Source organism: Pristis pectinata, chromosome 4 (genome assembly GCF_009764475.1).
Source record: "Pristis pectinata isolate sPriPec2 chromosome 4, sPriPec2.1.pri, whole genome shotgun sequence".
Taxonomy (NCBI): Eukaryota; Metazoa; Chordata; class Chondrichthyes; order Rhinopristiformes; family Pristidae; genus Pristis; species Pristis pectinata.
The window spans coordinates 39,157,941-39,170,905 of NC_067408.1; the positions used below are offsets into that span (position 1 = coordinate 39,157,941).

Genomic DNA, 12,965 nt, shown 5'->3' on the forward strand with positions numbered 1-12,965 from the left:
TGAGATCTCCTTGTGAACAAGACTAGTGAATAATTGCAGAATTCCTTCTCTGGGAAGTGTCTACTTTTTTTTAAGATAAGGAGATGAAAACTGTACACAATATTCCAGGTGCAGTCTCACCAAGGCTCTCTGTAGTTGCAGCAGGATTCCTGTATTCAAATTCTCTCGTAATGAAAGCCAACATACCACTTACCTTCCTAAATGTTTGCTGTACTTACATGTTGGCTTTCAGTGATTTTTCTACTTTATATTTCAACTACCATGTTCTAAACCCATACATCCAGCTTGTCCAAGTGTTCTAAAGTCTTTTACATCTTTCTCCCCACTCACAAGCCCATGTGGAAATAAGACATTTGGCGCCTCTGCCTCTGATATAGTTTGTGAATACTTGATACCCAAGCATTGATCCCTGAGGTATCCTACTTATCACAGCCTGGCAATGCAAGACTCATTTAATCCCATTCTCTGCTTTTTGTCAGATAACCAATCCTTAATGTGTCAATTTATTACCCCCAATTGTGTGTACTCTAATCTTGCTGAAAGTGCGAGAATTTATGCAAAGTCTTCTGAAAATCTAAAATGCACCACATTCACTGGTTCCTCCTTATCTGCAAGTCACTTCCTCAAAGAACATATTAGTCAAACATCAGTCTAATTAATTTTTCTTATTTAAGATTCTGAGCATATATTTTAGAATTCCATGACCCTTGCAGGAGGTGCTGTAACAAACTGGATTTTGAGTCACATTGATATGATTTCAACCAACCACCCAGAATCACTGTGCAATATAAAATGTATTTTATACCTATAACTAAAGTCAATTAGATAGCTTCAGACACAACATGCCTTGAGATTTTGTTATACCTGCTGTAAGCTAAAAAAGATGTGTCCATTTTCTGGGTATTTTTGGAACAGTCCAAAACAAGTTGGGAGCATTTATTTTGCACACTGTTGTAATCTATACACCAGCGTGTTTGCCTAAAAAATTAGACTTGGCATAAATTTGCTGTTTATTTTTCAAAACACTATTTATCAATGTCTGTACTTTGATATTCGTTGATACTTTACCGAACCTTACCTAAAACAATGAATTATAAAACATGAAACTTTAATGTTATTAAATGGGACAAAAGGATTTCAAATTTTGAATTATTTCTCCACAAAGGTAAATGTAGTTTAGACTTACGAAAGATATTTTCTTAAAATTAAGTCCACAGAAGGGAGGAGTGATTTATAAACTGATGCAACTACCCTAGATTTTTACAGTGTTGAGCCCAACCACCAGAAATGTACTTGTGGTATGTATAAGTTACCCAAGTCCGTCTATTCTCATCACCAGTTTTCACTGCTATTTGCAGAAACAAAGTCACATGAAAATTTACTGAGAATACTTGACAAAAGCCTTATCTTGAACGCCAGCCAATAGATTATGCTTACCTTCCACACAGTATTATGAAGTTTCAATCAATCTTGAGATCCATTACCACACAAATGATACAAGTTTCCTGTCAGACTATGACAGGAGGAAATATCAAACATCTTTGCTCATTTATTGATAAATGTATAACAAAATGAAAAATAGACTCAAAAGTCATCTGATTTCAAAGTAAACCTTTCTAGCATGTAAACAAAACCAGAAATACTGAGAAAAGTTATTCCAATATTTCTGCAAAATAGATAAAAAGGCAATCAACTGTAAAGCCTAAAAATGACCCTGACTTTGACCATCCTGAGAACACAGATGACAGGATTCAAAGTGGTGATTCACATCACCAATTGAGGATGGGTCATGTTGGTGATAGACATAACTCATGAATAGAGAAGATGCACTGTTATTTAGTTCCATTTACCTCAGGATATTCCAAAGCACTTGACAGAAAATAGGATTTTTTTTAGAAGAAGTGTTTATGATGGAATCAGAGGCATATAGCTCGGAAAGGCTCCCTTCAGCCCACCACGTCCATGCTGACTTTTTTTTTGCCTTATCTACACTAATCCCATTTGCTCGCAGTAAGCCAGGTTATTTAAATGTCTGTCTAAATGCCTCTAGTAAATATAGTAATTGTATCTCTGAAAAGATAAAAGAGAAATAATCTTCTGAAGATGCTGATGGAGGAATTAATAACGTGCACAATACCAGACTACAATAAATTGTAGGTATTTATGAATAACATAAAAGGAAATTGGTCTATATCAAGCTACTCAATAACATACTTTAGATAATTAAATTGTGCAGTCACTACCAATCTCAGAATTGCCAATAACATTCCACTAAAATCCAGTTCCAATTCAATTCGACTGAAATCTTTCCATCTTCCTGTGGGCAACATATTTTCATATGTCAATAAACAGCAGACAAGACATTATGCTTCTATGGGCCACTCAATTAAATCAATAGGTTATAAATACCACGCTCCCCCCCAACCCCCCCCCCCCCACACACACACACACACACACACACACACACAGAGTGTTTCTTTCTTACTCCCACTAGTCCACCCAAGGTCTCTCTCTCTGTTCACTTTTTCCATCCCTTCATCCCCCCCATTAGACTCATCACCTTCCCCCACCTAGTTCCATTTGCCGATCATCCCTCCCTTATCTGCTTCCACCCATCATACACCAGCTTCTGTCTCTATCCTTCAACTCCCCTACCTGACACCACCACCTTGTGTTTCCACCCATCACCAACCAACTTATATCTCAATATTACCACTCCCCCAACTGGCTCCATCTGCCCATCACCTCCCCGCCCACTACCCCCCCAAATTCTGGATCTACCCATCACCTAACAGCTTCTCTCTCACTCTTCCTTTTCACTTCTATAGATTGGCCATCTTCCTCTACACTGTCAGTCCTGATACAGGGTCTCAACCTGAAATGTTGACCATCCCTTTGCTTCCACAGATGCTGCTTGATGCACTGAATTCCTCCAGTAGTTTAATTTTTGTTCCAAGTTCCAGCGTCTGCAGTCACTTGTACCTCCAGGTTATAAATAAAACTGAAATATGCAGCAAAAAAAACCCACATCACCCAGTTTTAAAAAATAATTTAATACTGTTTCAGTTGCTATTCCAAGATTGTAAAAATTAATTGAAATGACTGTTACCTGCTAAAATTCAGGTTTTCCAGTTTGCACCATGTCACACAATATTCTCTCCTCCTCTCTTCCCTCCTTTCAGCAAGATCAAATGTTTAACTATGCAGCCCACTTTGGGAAACAAACCAGCATTTTAGTAGGAGAATTGCCAATTACAACAGAAACTTTAACTCGGCAGTTGCCAGAGTCCACTTTCCCACTCCCAAGCATGCTTACTGCAAATGGGATATGATATGTTCCCACTTTCATGTGAGCATTTCTGTGTACAGCTTCAAGCTGGCAGGAGCAGCTGTGTACAGCAACCTATTAGTACCTTTGACAGTTATACCTATTTTAGGACTGCGCTTTTTGGGTATCTATCTGTCAAAGATTGGTAGTTTAAAAAAATATTTAAATTCAAATACAAATTCAGATTTGTTAAAAGCTACAAACCTAGATGTGGAAAGTAATACCAACATAGTATTTCTCCCACCCCCCAAGGGGGGGGGAGGTACTACTGGGTACTATAATTAGATTCTAATTCCTGTGAAGAGTGAAGAACAGCACTTTTGTGCTGACCTCCTTCGAAGACCTTGGCCTGATGTTCTGTCTTCCCTCAGATGCTGAAGGGACTGGAAAAAAGTTAACATACATGACACTTTTTTTTTCCTCATGCCAGATAAGCTAACTGCCTGCTATCCCAAGAAAGTCAGGAATATTAATCATTCTGATCAACAATTATTCAGAATATGCATTTTTTTTCCAAATCATAAATTTCTACCATACAAAACAATTGGTGCTAGGAAGTTTTAAGTGAAGGTAAATTTTAATCCATTTTTGAACTAAGGGTTCTTTGAGCATAATTTTGGAAACATGGATAATAAAAAGGACCTCTTCTCTTTTCATTATGTTCTCTTTTAGTTGAGGGTAAACCATACACCATTGCATGGTATTATTATTTGCTTTTGATCACATTTCCTGTAATCATCAGAGTCAATCACTGTCAGTCATTGAGGATTACTCACAGCTGGTTCAAAGCAACATATTAAACTATTTGCTTTGATTTTTTTAAACAAGCAAATGGAACCTAGATGACACCTTTGTAAAATAAAATAGAAGCTTCAAAAATAGGTCAGGATAAATCATTGAACTTCTCAATGGTTAAACAGCCTACCCCTGCCAAAGATACTCAGAATTCTTGCATTATGGTAAACATTGCTCAATAAATGTTAAACCATGCCCTCAGATGTATAACATTGGTACTGTTAGTTTCACTCAACAAGGCACCTGTAACAGTGCATCTCAAATCACATCTCTGCTTCACCATCTGCTTCAAATCAACAAACTGGTCAGCAAATGCACAAAATGATTCAAGTTTCCCCTCAGCCCTCCAGCATGATTCAGCAATTTCATTGCAGTTCTACAGGTGCTGAGAACCCATCAAAATATTGTGTGAGGGAATTCACATCAAAGCTAAGTAATGAGTCCTCAAACATCCACACCCGGTAGGAGTTGATAAACAGAAAAGAGGAATAGGAGCCTGAGCCAGCTCTCTCTCTCTCTCTCTCTCTCTCAGTTTAGGTGCACAGAAGTAATTATGGCCTTTCCATGGTTACAGGCTAATTCAGACAAAATAATGATCTATAATTTGTTGTCAAAACAACAATGAGAAGAATAGCAGTGCTTGCTGTTATTAATGCACAAGTGCTACAGCATCTTCAGATAAGGGCAGATAATGGTTAAATACAAAAATCCAAAGTTGTTGTTTAAGTTACGCAGACACATCATTAACATTCACAGTCCAAGCAGCTGAATGGTGGAACAAAGGAGAATGAAAATTTATAGCACGGCAGGATTGAAGCAGATTGTAGGGTCATCAGAAAACAGGGAAAGGAGAGCTCCTGAACACAGTATGGTTACTTCCCCCAACCCCACCTCATCCCATCTCCATTAACACTGAAAGTAGTCATGTGCAATGCAGGTGAGTTCCTGTATCAGATTAACATTTTAATGTCTCACTTGGACAAACTCATACATTTTGGGGGAGTTAAAATAATTCCCTAATATGCAAAGTCAAGATAGTTGTCCTGTGCAATGAAATATTGAATATCTTGCAAGTTTCTGCATTTGAATTGTAGGTTTACATAAAATATACATTCTCCCGTGTCTGCGTGGGTTTCCTCCGGGTGCTCCGGTTTCCTCCCACATTGCAAAGACGTACGGGTAGGTTAATTTGGGTTTAAAATGGGCGGCGCAGACTCGTTGGGCCGGAAGGGCCTGTTACCACGCTGTAAATAAAAATATAAAAAAATATAAAATATAAAAAATTATTTCCTTTTCATTCCAAGTTAAAGAATAGCATTGAGAAAGCTTCAATTTTAACGACGTACTAAATGCATGAAAAATTACACTAACCATCAGATAAGTTTATTTTGTGGGAGAAAGAGATAATTGTTAACGGGACAATTACACCTCGTATAGAAGATGATTTTCACTGTATGTATACTTCACATAACAATAAAAAAACAATTTACCCTTTAGGTTCTCTGCACAATGAATCATGTAAAAATAAAATCTGAAGGCAGTTATTAAAATCAGTTGAATATAAATGCTTCAAAGGCTTATTAAAAAAATTAGTTCAAATATACCTCAGGTCATGCACTTCATTAAAATAAGTGATGATATAATGCCAATTCACTTCAGAAAGCAATTTCCCTTTATTTCTAGATCTGTACTACAGCAGTACAATCAGTTTAAGTCTGTGAAAGTCAGCAGCCGATTAAAAAGATCTGGAATCAGTTTTACTTACGATACCATATGATTGTGAAAGTTCAGATATTTACTTCTGCACAAACACATCTATAATTATTTTTCAGTTAAAAACAGCTAGTGTAGATGATACTCCAAGATACAATTGGGTAGCAGCTACCAGTCTGAAAGCAGCAATTGTAAGCTTGAAGTTCAGCAAGGAAAAACCCATTTACATCGGTTGACTGAAACTTCAATCCTGCTTGCCAGGCAAGCTCCTCTCCATGCAGTAAATTTTAAATATTTAGGCAGAGTAACCTGCATTGTTTAAACATTTAAATTAATTACAGGCAAGTTTAAAAAGCACCTATAAAGACCTCCTGGGCATATTTTATGACCGATTTAATAATGTCCTGGACTTGCACTCTGGCTGATGTTAAACTAACTCAGCAAGAAAATAGTTACCCCACTAGTGTCACCCCAGAGTAAGGCAAGGACTTGCCATAGATTACAAATTTAATCTTAACTTAAAAATTAATTTTAAGAACACACCACTGTCTCCAATCCCTGCCTGCCACGAACCCAATCTCTCTCTTGCGATTGTTTGAAGCTGAAACAATCATGATATCATATTTGATCTCATGATGAGCATTGGGATGCTTTTTCATTCCATCACTAAATATACTTACTTCCACCTCTGTAACTTTGCCTGGCACTGATCGTCTTAATACACTGTTGCAACATGACCCCTACAATGGCATCTAGTAAAGCAACAACTCTATTTTAAGTCTCATTTTTGTTTTCCAGTTCATTTATGACTTCATACCTCCCTATCTTTGGATCCCCAAGACATGTCTATTTCAATTCTGGCCTTTTGACACCATCAAAAATTAAGTTGTTGTTAACGTAATAAGTTATGAAATCTGGGCTTGGAGTTAGCACAAAGCTAAGTCTATATAAGGCTAGAAGACAGTGGTAGAGAATGGTTTGGTCCAGGAGTTTATGGATTTGTAAGGCAATTGTTGAATAATGCCTCATCAGCATCACTGTCTAATTATGTTGCCTGTACGAATTGCAAGTTATTTAACCAAGAGATTGGAGGTACCATTTTAAGACAATGATGGCATGGACTCCAGGCAGCATGACACTCAAAGGTGGGAACAGCAAAAGAGGTGAGAGGGATTTGGAAAGCAAGCATGTTATGTGAAGGTGACAGGATTGGGGGGGGGGGGGAAATGGGTGGGGTTAAAATCATAGCTTTTGGTAAAGGTTCTGGGGAAGGCTGGGTAATTGGCTTTGTGTCTCGAAAGGGTGAGGACTGGAAAGGGAAAATGGCAGCTTGTCTGATCAAATGATGGGTCCTGAGGAGATGGAGAGGTCCAAGGATTTAGATACACACATTTTACTAACTTTTAAGTCTCCCAGTTCACAGCTGAATTAAGACCACATTGTTCATACAACAGGTGCATCCAGGGCAACTTAGTCCAAGTTATTCTGCCACATGGAGAACAGCGGCCTTCTAATTTAAAAAGCGCAAAGGACAGAAAGGTTCCCCAAGTTTAATAATAGCGCAGGAAACAGGTCCCATTGAGCTCAAATAAAACAAAGCTGGTGGCAGTAGCTCACTAAGTTGAAGAGACCTCAAGAAATGCAGACAAACACTAACCAAAACACACAAAATGGTATCCATTAATAAAGTCAATTAAATAGAAAGAAAAGATTAGTTTTAAGGCATTTCAAAAGTAATTGACTAAAATGCAATGTAACCTTCTACAACTTCACTTGACATAATGGTTATAGACATGATTAAATTCAAATCCAAGTATTAGGAAAAATACTCTAAGTGCCCAGGGGTGGGGTATGTTCTTACAGTACTAACATTAGAAAGAATTACATCATCAGGCATTGCAGATGTTGTCATGATGGAGAGAAACTTCTATTAATGGGACTCTTCCAGATACCCATGTGTGAGTAAAACAAATGGACTGACTTGTGGAAACATGATCAAACATTTTAAACTGTATTCATGGACAAGTTTAATCCTGGCTTCTTATTAAATTCGACATAGCCCATGTATCCACACATTTCTCACAAAAAGCTTGTGTGGCAAAACAAAAAAAATTCCAAGATAAATTCTTTCCATGGAAGTTATTGAAACTGAACATTAGAAAGGAACTAATGGCTTCAGCAAGTCTACTTAGACCAAAGTGGTCCCAAATTCACCATAGGGAAAGTTAAAACTAACAAAGTCATCCTTATGCAGGGCAGTAAATCTCAATGTAAGAGGAAGCTTTTCTTTAATTCCTATTGTTATGCATGTGACAGAAAACTTCGAGGTAGTGGGATCCCAAAACGTAGTTTAGGGCAATAAATTCCATTTGTATAGCAACAGTGCTCATGCATATAAACAAAAATTTCAGTTAGTTCTAAGGCAGACAGTTTTACTTCAATCATAGCCACCTGCCCCTGTAATTCTTTAATGATGCAAGTCCTAAACTACTCCAAAAACACCTGGTTGTTGACCAATGATGTCATTCTATAGCACCTAGGAAATTGACACCATCATTAAAAGGTTTTCCTGAATCTGCTGAAAAGAATATATTTTCCACTAAAACTTGCCTGTTGTTTAAATGCATGAATTGAGGTTCATTCCACTGGAAAACCTGCCTTGCACTATAGCAGAGATAGTAATTTATAAGTCATGCAGAGATCATATTCATCATGGCCATCTCCCTTGGGTAAGGCAAGAACGAAAATCAATTGCATTGCCAGTAATAGGCTTGACTCAACCAGTAAACAACCCCTTTGTAACTTAATCTGTGAAGCTGTGGTAAAGTTACAAATGCTGTCAAGGTGTTTGCAGTCTTCTGATACTTAGTAGACACAAGATTTCTTACAGCAAAGATATTCAGACGTACGGGAAGTTGAAAATATGTGTTTCATTGTCCTTCAGTTGCTTACTGGCAAGCAAGCTAAACAGGTGGTATTTTGCTGCTGAGTAGTTCAGTTGTGCTACTGTAGACATATGTAGCTGCTGCTACCGCAATGTGAAAGCAAGACACTAGTCAGTGGGCTGCAGAACAAAAACTGATTTATTTTCCCGCCTTGCGCGGTCCTTTTAAGAGGAACGGTTCCCGCTCACCGAAAATGGAAATGACGTATGCGCTACATCATTAAACTTTTCCCACACGTGGGTCCTCCCCGTCGCTCAGGGAAGATGAAGGCCCAATGCCATCTTGGGCCTCGCCGCTCCGTCGATGTGCGACCCGACCGCTGAGCCGGCTCGCTTGCTCGGTGAGTCGCTACACAACACCCCCCACCATCCAGAACCGCTGCTACGGTCCCCAAGGTTCGCGGGCTGTGCTAGCCGTTGCTTAGGAGGCTGGCCTCTGCGTCGCAGTGTTGGGACCTCGACCGGTTGTTGAAGATCTAAATGGGCCGGTTTGACGCAGTCCGTCGTGAAGACATCATCCTTGCCCCCAATGTCCAAAATAAAGGTGGACCCATTATTCCTGATGACCCAGAACGGCCCCTCGTATGGTCGTTGCAACGGTGCCCGAGGTGTGCCCCTGCGAACAAAAACGAACTTAGTCTCGTAGTTCCTTAGGCTTACAGGATGGGGCTTGACCATGCTGCAAAGTGGGAATCGGTGCCAAGCTGCTGAGCCTCTCGCGCAGTCTTTCCAGGACTGCCGTGGGTTGTCCCTCTCGGCCCCGAAGGGCGGGTATGAAATCCCCTGGAATGACCAGGGGCGCACCGTACACGAGTTCAGCTGATGAAGCACGGAGATCTTCCTTGGGGGCAGTTTGTATGCCAAGCAGGACCCAAGGCAGTTTGTCGACCCAGTTAGGACCTTTCAGGCGGGCCATCAGGGCTGATTTCAGATAGCGGTGGAAACAATCCACCAACCCGTTTGATTGAGGGTGGTAGGCCGTGGTGGTGTGCAGCTGCGTCCCTAGCACGTTCGCTAATGCAGACCAGAGGCTGGAGGTAAACTGGGTGCCCCTGTCTGAAGTGACGAGGGCCGGAACACCAAAACGTGAGATCCAAGTTGTGAGCAGTGCCCAGGCGCAGGAATCAGTCATGACGTCGGATAGAGGGGTTGCCTCTGGCCACCTCGTGAACCGGTCCACGATGGTGAGGAAGTACTGGGCTCCTCTTGAAACTGGCAGAGGACCAACGAGGTCGACGTGGATGTGGTTGAACCTTCTACGGGTAGGCTCGAACTTGGTGTGTTGTTGGATTTTTGATGTCTGGCAGTGCAGACACTCCTGGCCCACTCACCGACCTGTTTGCGCAGGCCATGCCAGACGAACTTGCTGGTGACCAGTCGAACAGTTGATCTGATGGACGGGTGCGCCAACCCGTGTACCGAGTTGAAAACGCGTTTCTGCCAGGCTGCAGGAACTATAGGGCGGGGTTGACCTGTTGCGATGTCGCAAAGGAGGGTCTGCTGACCTGGACCGACTAAGAAATCTTGGAGCTGCAGTCCCGAGACTGCGGTTCTGTAGCTGAGCAGCTTGTCGTCGGCTTGCTGTGCGTCATCCAGGGCTGTGTAGTCGACACCCAGGGACAGGCCGTGGATGGTCAGTCTGGAAAGCGCGTCAGCAACGACATTTTCCTTTCTGGAGACACATTGGATATCCGTTGTGAATTTGGAAATGTAGGACAAATGTCGCTGCCGACGAGCTGACCAGGGATCGGAGACCTTGGAGAAGGAGAAGGCGAAGGACAAAGGCTTATGGTCAGTGAAAATGGTGAAAGGCCTGCCTTCTAAAAAGTACCGGAAATGCTGGACCGCCAGGTATAGCGCTAGAAGTTCCCGATCAAAAGCGCTGTATTTCAGTTCGGGTGGTCTAAGGTGCCTGCTGAAAAATGCTAAGGGTTGCCAACGGCCTTCGATTAGTTGTTCCAGTACTCCACCAACCGCGGTGTTGGATGCGTCCACCGTGAGGGTGGTTGGGACGTCTGTCCTAGGGTGTACAAGCATCGCGGCATCTGCCAGGGCGTCCTTGGCCTCAGCGAAGGCAGCCGCGGCCTCGTCGTTCCAGACGATGTCCTTGCCCTTGCCAGACACCAACGAGAACAAAGGGCGCATGATACGGGCTGCTGCAGGGATGAACCGACGTAAAAGTTGACCATCCCCAGGAATCCCTGCAGTCCTTTAACTGTGTTGGGACGGGCAAAATGGCGGATAGCATCTACCTTGGCGGGTAGGGGTGTTGCCCCTTCGCTGGTGATTCTGTGGCCAAGCAAATCGATAGAGTCGAGTCCGAATTGGCACTTGGCCGGGTTGATAGTGAGGCCGACATCATGGAGACGGGCGGAGGTGGGAGGTGGGAAAGGTGTTCTAAGTAAATGAATGCGAAGTCCAGGTCTTGGCCTACCGCGTCCATCAGCCGCTGGAAAGTCTGTGCGGTGTTCTTAAGGCCGAACGGCATTCGAAGGAATTTGAAGAGGCCGAATGGAGTGATAAGCGCAGTTTTGGGGACATCGTTAGGGTGGACTGGGATTTGGTGGTATCCCTGCACAAGGTCCACCTTGGAGAAGATGTGGGCCCCATGTAGGTTCGCTGCGAAGTCCTGGATGTGAGGGATAGGGTAGTGGTCCGGGGTGGTGGCATCATTCAGCCTGCGGTAGTTGCCGCAGGGCCTCCACCCGCCGGTGGCTTTGGGGACCATGTGCAGTGGGGAGGCCCAGGGGCTGTCTGACCTGCGAATGATCCCCAGCTCCTTCATGCGGCAGAACTCTTCCTTTGCCAGGCGAAGCTTGTCTGGAGGTAGTCGTCATGCTCGGGCATGAAGGGGTGGCCCTGTGGTAATGATATGGTGCTGCACCCCGTGTTTGGGCATCGAATTTGTAAACTGAGGTGCCAAAACCGATGGGAACTCAGCTAGGAGCTTGGTGAACTCGTTGCCAGACAGTGAAACGGAGTCCAGGTGCGGGGCTGGTAGGCTGGCTTCTCCCAGGGGGCAGGTTTGGAAAGTTCTGGAGTGCACCAGCCGCTTCCCTTGCAGGTCGACTAATAGGCTGTGGGCCCGAAGGAAATCGGCTCCCAGGAGTGGCCAGGCGACAGCGGCAAGGGTAAAGTTCCAGGTAAGACAGCTGTCGCCGAATTGTAATTGAACTGTACGGGTACCGAAAGTCCTTTTCGTTGTGCGTTTGCAGCATCGAGTACAGGACCTTGTTGCCCGTTATGAAGTGCCGTGGCCAGTCGGATGGCAAAAGTAATGACCTCTGCTCCAGTATCGACGAGGAAACGATGCCCAGACTGCTTGTCCCGAACGAATAGGAGGCTGTGTTGGCGGCCAGCCGTCGTAGCCATCAGCGGCGGCTGGCCCTGGCGTTTCCCTGAAACTTGCAGGGTAGGTGGCGTCGACGGCCTCTGCGCCCCACCTCTGATGGTAGAAACACAGCTGGGTCCGCCAGTGTCATCATCTGTGTTTCTGGGGTGTGGTCGCTCGGAATTGCTGGGACTGGTTTAGGTAGGCGTTGGGCCTCGCGGCCATGGGCGATTTGGCCGACGGATGACCCACTCTCGTGCTTGGCCTTCCACAGGACATCTGCCCCGGGCAGTTACCTCACGTGGGTTGCTGAAATCGGCGTCGGCCAACAGCAGGTGAAATGTCATCGGAGTAGCTTTTCGAGGAAGGCCTGTTCGAACATTAGGCAAGGCTTGTGTCCCTCAGCCAAGGCCAGCATCTTGTTCATTAGGGCTGATGGGGATCTGTCCCCCAGGGCCGTCGAGATGAAGGCAGGCGGGCGGTGCGCTTGCGACGGGAGAGGCCGAAGGTCCGAATAAGGTGGTCTTTGAAAGCTGGGTACTTATCCTCCTCAGGAGGAGACTGAGTCTCCAACCTGGGCAGCTGTCCTCCTGGTCCCAGAGAGCTGACCATGTGGTAGTACTTTGTGGAGTCGGAGGTGATCTGGGCGAAGTTGGAATTGTGCTTCGGCCTGGTCAAACCAGACGCTGGGCCAAAGCGTCCAAAAGGTGGGCAGCTTGAGTGCCACTGCGTTGTCGTCCATTGTGGCAGGTCCAAGATCCGTTTGGACCGTCAGGGGTCACCAATGTAGCGGCTGCTACCGCGATGTGAAAGCAAGACACTAGTCAGTGGGCTGCAGAACAAAAACTGATTTA

At 43.7% G+C, this 12,965-nt stretch overlaps 1 protein-coding gene across 1 annotated transcript in view; it reads right to left on the reverse strand.

Moving 5' to 3' along the window:
* Window positions 1-8,441, reverse strand: part of sh3pxd2b (SH3 and PX domains 2B) — a 385,135-nt gene extending 376,694 nt beyond the window's left edge. Inside the window, exon 1 of the mRNA XM_052014630.1 lies at window positions 8,437-8,441. The gene's annotated coding sequence lies outside the window, so the exon portion shown is untranslated. The remainder of the gene's footprint in view (window positions 1-8,436) is intronic.
* Between the last annotated feature and the right edge of the window lie 4,524 nt (window positions 8,442-12,965).